Source organism: Seriola dumerili, unplaced genomic scaffold (assembly GCF_002260705.1).
Source record: "Seriola dumerili isolate Sdu_G_001 unplaced genomic scaffold, Sdu_1.0 BDQW01000008.1, whole genome shotgun sequence".
Lineage (NCBI taxonomy): Eukaryota > Metazoa > Chordata > Actinopteri > Carangiformes > Carangidae > Seriola > Seriola dumerili.
The window spans coordinates 583,356-590,116 of record NW_019174263.1 but is presented as its reverse complement, the minus strand read 5'-3'; positions in this window follow the sequence as shown (position 1 = coordinate 590,116).

Sequence of the window (6,761 nt, the reverse complement as noted above, 5' to 3'; positions counted from 1 at the left end):
ATAATAATGATAATATTAATAATAATAAGACTCTACCTATACATTCTATTCTACATTCTACATTCTATTAATATATTCCTTGGGCGTATAGATTATTAATTAGGCTAATTCAGTGTTAGATATGTATCTGTTATTTCATATTATTCTATGAAAGCCTACAATCATATAGATATATATCAACAAATCAATAAATTAATCAAACTTTATTTTTTCCGCACTTTTCATACAGGTTAGTGCAGTTTAAAGAGCTTCACAGACTGATGAGCTGAAAAGGAAAAGGACAAATCAAGTAAGAAAGCTGAGAATGTACCTCATTCTCAGCTTGTGAGACACAATAAAATAGATTTAAAAAGCTATGATAAGATTAGCAACTATATATATATTTATACGCACAGGCTACATATACATATACACATACATATATTTATTGATTGATATTTATTTTATTGTGGTCAGTAAAACAATGTTAACTGCTTCACTGTGGAGTTTTCTATAATAATCTGCATATGTTCATGTTCACGGTTCCAGCACACGCATGTCATTGGCATGAATATTAATGGACTCTGGCAGGGCATTCTGTGTGGTAAGCACTATGAGACGTCAAACTGTCTATTGTTAGCTGAGGCAGGAAGCAGTGGGTGGTGGCTGAGGATCCGTCAGCCTTCTGAGGGTCATTGTGTGGAAACATGAACAAAGCTGAGGGTCCTCAGCTGTAGGCTGCACGGTGCAGGAAACACAACCATGACTGGATTCAACACAACACTCTTACATTGCCGTCCCTCTCTGGACCATCAGGTGGCTTCAGTCTCTACAGAGTGAGGTGAGAGTGAAGGTCTCTCCATCTGCAGGCTCCTCTTCCTCATGGTCTTGCTCTCATGGTCCCCGCAGGTTAAAATGTTCCAGACCACTGACTGTCCTTGAGGAGGCAAGGTCTTAGAAATCTTCATTTAGCTTTCCTGTCATTCACATTTGTTCCATCAGATAATGTTTGAATAACCGTTGTATTTATATTTTTAAGTTAAGACATTTGAATCCAAATCTATAACCACAAAGCTTGATATCAGTGCAACCTTAAACTGCTGTTAATCATGTCTTTAGTTCACTCAATGGTTATCTTATAGGAGCTGATGGTGGAGATAAAAGTTCTCATTCCAACATGTTGCATGAGAAGGTTCTGATGAAGACCAATCAGCTGCACTTGTATTACACTTCAGGCAATTTAAACATGAAGAGCTTGGATACAGGGACATAAGCTGAATAACTGGGAATGTTCTCAATTTGGTGGCCCCCACTGGTGACCCGGGGACACTAAGCTGAACAAGCCTCATCACTGGGAATGTCTCAGTTTTATCAGACAGATCTTTATTGATGTAGTCAATGTAAATCAATTTAAAATACTAATGTGAATCTCTACACTGTGTAAATTTAAATTATAATTAAAACTGTAAACAGCATTATGCAGGCCCTCGCCCTGTTGCACCTCTGGGGCCGCTACCAGGAGCCAACGTGCAGGATGTCCCTGTTTATCAAGTGTGAACCAGAGCATGAAAATGTCACATAAATTAAATGATGATTGTCACTCAGGGATTACTTTCTGTTTTCAGTAGGTGGCGCTGTGACTATGACTTCATATTAGCATGCAGATGATGAAACATCAAAATTCGCTGTGCCACCAGAGCCATGCCTTTAAATGAAAACTCACAATTTTTGCAATGTAGCATCAGCAAGGGGAGGAGGATTTTCTGACCAAGTTTGAGGCAGATTAGGTGATGTGTAACAGAGTTAAAATAACTTCCTGTCTTGAAATTCACTGCACCGCCAGAGCCATGCCCTTAAATTAAAAGGATCTTCTGACCAAGTTTGAGGTGGTTGTGGTGAACCTGTTTGGAGGAGTACATGAAATAGTAAAACATGATATTTCCATTAAATAGGTAAATTTTCATCAGGCCTGATGCGTGTGAAAAGTTTCATGAGTTTTTGAGCCTCAAAAAGACAATTAATTTTCCCATGCGGAGGAAGAATAAACAAGACAATTTCAATAGATTCTCAGGCTCTAATAATAAGCTGTTTATCAGCAGTTATTCAAGCCTTCACCTTCCCCCATTCATTTTTACATGTCTTGTTAACGATAGTAGATGCAGGGAGTTTAAACCCCTCAAAGCTAAAATTATTCAGCTGAGTGAACTCGCAGCCTGTCCCTGTCCAATGTTAAAAAACTTGCGCAGCAGATCTGAGCCCTTAGACTGTTTGCTCAGCAGAAGGTGCAGAGAGGGAGCCGGGTTCTATCTATCAATCTGCTTCACCCCTGACCTCCCACAGTCACTACAAGGTCCTTGATTAGCTTATATCTGCTCATCCGACTATTAGGGAGCACAGACCAGAAAACAAGCTGGGCGGACTGGAGGAGGGGGCCCCGACTGACACTGGGGACAAGAAATATGGCCTATCTTCTGTTTTCTCTCTGGCACAATTTTGTTTTGCAAGTGTGCTGTGGCTACAGGTCAGTGGCCCCAGCATCAGACAAGCTCTGTCTCTGTCTCCCAGATATATTTGTATAATAAATAAAGGGGAAGGACTGAGGCCTGGCTCATGTTTTGACTTCATCATTTATATTTTGTTCATTTTGTGCCCTCCCACCCAAAGCCATTTTCTGCTGGAGTGGCAGGATCTTTATTGATAAAAGAAGATAGCGCTGCAATCACTCTGGGTGAAAGCTACAGGAGCATGAGTTTCTGTGTTGGGCACAATTTGAAGATAATTTGTAAGATTTCAGATCCTGAGCTCGTTGATCTCTTAATCAGCTTCTAAAGAATACAGCAGTGTCACGTGTCTATAAATAATCAATTGAACTTTGAAGAAACAGCCTGTTAAAAAGTGCACTAACTCAGAGATGCAGTTCAGGTTCCACAACAATATCAAAAGTGGTTTAATAAATGTCTCAGAGGCTGATATGCCCTGAAGCAAAATCTAAATCAGAATCAGCCTGTAAAAGAAACACTGAGACAAAGTCTTGTATGATTTTGATCGATTGAAACAGTTTGATTGTAAAGACATCATGAGGAATTAACACATAACCCTGCAGCTCTATGGAGCTTTAGCTCATTGTCTTAAGTTTTCTCCTGTGAGCTGTGTCTCAGTTCAGGGTCTCATCCTTCAGAAGCTGCATTTAAAGACCAACTGTGTCACCGCAGCGACTAGACTGTCTCACTTCAAAGGCTCCTTCAAATGTGTCCTTCTTTTTCTGGACCACGAAGCGTACAACAGTTGGATCCCTCATGGCCCAACATATCCCATGATTCATTGCACTCCTGTAATGAAAGCAAACAACAGTGACAGAGAGGAGGATTGTTCTGGGATTACACTGTTAAATGTCAGTATTGTGTTTCAGCTCAGTTCAACAGCTAACGATACAACTGTTAAAACCAAAAGACCTAAAACAAAAAGTATGTGTAAGGAAGTTATGTGTAGTCTAAGTTGCTAGGCTACACGAGCCATGCTTTGTGATGCAACAAGTAAGGGCAGGAACAGCTGATGACACACAGAGAAAATCCTTTGTAGACCAGACCGTCTCATTTCAGTTCAGTCTTCGTGGTCTACAAAGAGACACATCTCCGTAGACCGTGTCCTTTGAAGGATGTGGTCTATGAACTGGGACACAATTATACAGTCGCTCCATCTTCCCCCCAGGCTGCCAATTTAAACCTAAACAACTCTGGTAAAATGATGCTTTCAAGTGATCCAGCACCAGACCAGACCAGGGTCGTAAGATCTGGATTGCTTGTTGCTGTCTATGTGGGAGAGATGAGGTGGATGACAGGAAAGTGATATACAGAATAAATGCACATTTACCATTTACCAGTTAGCGACTGGTCACTGAAAACAATTGAACTGGTGGAGACGAGGCAGCACTAAATCATCCAGCAGGTGACAGGAAACACAACTCTGGACTATATGTAGCCAGTTGATTCCTAACACATGACCAAGCAAACCTAATATTTCAGCTCTTTATATCACTTTCTGCCCTCTATTGTCAAATAATTGACTGATGTAGCTTTAACTGGAAGCCACTGGAATACAGCTGCTTCATGCTAATACCAATACAAATATGAAATGATCTTCATCAGGTTCAGATGAAAATCTTAAAAATCTTAGTAACCATCTTCCCCAAAGTTGTCATCTTTCCCAAACATGATGACAGCTTCTCTGCTACTGTACCCCCAATGAGTCTAACATCCTATGTTCCTAAAACAAATTACAATCCCAGCAGTCTTTTACCATCATTACCTTAATCATGGATTTCACCCTGTGATATTTAAAACAAAATGTCTATCACTCGTCAGGGAAAAAGTCCTATCATATAAATGATCTCTGAAGTTAAAACAGACAGTCCCCCATATAGATATATAGACTGTTGCTACTAATCTAACACCACAGAAACACAGCTGTATACATCATACAAACTCCACTGAGCAAAGTTTCAGTTAGCACACACACACACAAACACACACACACAGAAACAGGAGTATAATTTTTGTACCCAAAAGTCAATTTTTCAGAAAAGTACCCTGTAAGGTGCTGAAATGGTCCTCATCCTCCTTCTGACGTATTTCTGGAAATATTTTCATCTTTGTTTGTTACAATCTAAGATAGATAACTACCGTTAATGAGATCCGTTAATAGAACACCTGGGAAGCGGAGTGATACATATAGTTAAAAGTCCCAGTGCTGTTGTACTCTATATCAGCACTCATGGAATGACTCTCGTCCAATCAAATTACTTAGTCAGAACTAACTGTTGTATAAATAACAGTATTGGTGATCTTCCTGTAACAGGTTAGTTAAGTTGGCTGATTGATTGTCACTAAACAAACATCACATTAATTCCCAATTCATAATGTTAAATTATTCAGGGAACTAAGAAAATCATCTTTAATTTGCTGCTTGCTTTTCTCATATTTAGCTACTTTCCTCAGGAAATCAAGCAGCAAATTAAAGATGACGTTCTTAGTTCTGTAACAGAGTAGTTGAGCTGGGTGATTGATTGTCAATAAACAGACTAATATGAAAGCTGTGTAGCACCCTGGGCCATGTCGCTGACCTCTACCTGTGCGTGACTTTTACTTTACTGAACTGCTGTGATGCAGTAGAAGAATCTTGGCATTTAATTTGATCCTGATCATACATTTAATAAGCAAATACATACTGGTGTTAAATGGTCTATTTTATCATCGGAAGAGTTTTAAGCAAAGTCAAGCACATGTTTTCATTTAATGGCTTTGATACAATAATCCGTTTTATCTCCTAACCTGCAACTCTGCAACACACTTTATTTCAGTGTCAGTCAGATGACCATGTACCCTATCCTACCCTGCAGCTGCGTGTCTGCTAACTAAATTTTCTAATGTGAATGGTTACGAGTGAAAGTTGAAATTGATTTTAAAATTTTATTGTTAGTTTTTGAAGGTATAAATGGAGCAACCACAACCTACATCAGTGACCTGATTCTTCCTCCTAACCCTCCCATACGCTGCTCCTTCCCACCCCAAAACAGCCTCCCTCTCCATGTTTGCACAGCCCCTAACACTGAATGTTTCAAATCAAGGCTAGAAACCAATGTGTTTTCTTTGGCTTTCCATGTGTGTGTGTTTACACATTGTCTGTCACTGGCTGTGTGTTATTTGTAATTTATCTGTACATTTTATTTTCTCTATGTAAAGCAATCTGGTGTTCCACTGCAAAGGGTCTCAACCCTTCTGTAAAAGAGATGAAATTTTTAGATTTTTTATAAATTTGAAAATATCTCTAGATATCTCACTTTGTCATCATGGATTATTGAATGTGGGTCGATGGAAAAAAATGGTGATTTTATCCATTTGAAATTAAATCTACAACTCAATAAAGTGTGCACAAAGTGAACAGGTGACAGTACAATAACAGTGCAGTAGGTGCAGTTACAGTAAAGTTACAATACAGTGTATAAGAAACTGGTCTGCTGATGCGCCCAGGTTCTGACAACCCACACAGCATCACCCACCTCTAGTACCTGTAAAGGAGGCAGCCACACACAGGAAGCAACAGGTAAACAGGTGGAGAGGGTTGTCACAGAAACATATCAGGCTAATTTAGAAAAAAAAACATTTATAAATGAGTGTATAAAATCACAAATGACAAAAATGTTTTCTATGGGTTTGTTATTGTTAATAATGTGTTCTGAAAAGTTTGATATGATGTTCACATTTATGCAAGTGGCAGGTCACTAACCTAAAGTTTGTAAACCACCAGGGCATTTAAGGGTTAACTTGTTTAGTAGGGTTAGGGCTTGTATAATATACTCTGAAGAAAGTGTGAAATCAAGATTTTGTCTTCAAATCCTAGTTTATGATATGAATTCAACCCCCTTTTTTCAGTGTGTGTGTGTGTGAGACAGTGTGTGTATGTGTACCTTCTTGTTTGTTTGTTTGTTTTTTTGTCTTGTTTTTAATCTTCTTGTTACTCAATAATTTTGACACTGATAACTTTCTATATAATTCACCTCATTGAGAACATTACAAAACAGTACTCATTAGCCTCACCAATGAAAATATTTTGTAATCCTCAAGAATGGCCTGTCTTCCACCTGTGACGCACAGTCACAACCTTTATATTTAACTAATTGGTTAATCTATACACCAGAGGAGAGTTGTGTGAACAGGTGAGTGCGCCAGGCCTTCGTGTTTCACAATGAAAAAAGAAGAATAGTGAGATTTTGTGCTAAACAGGCT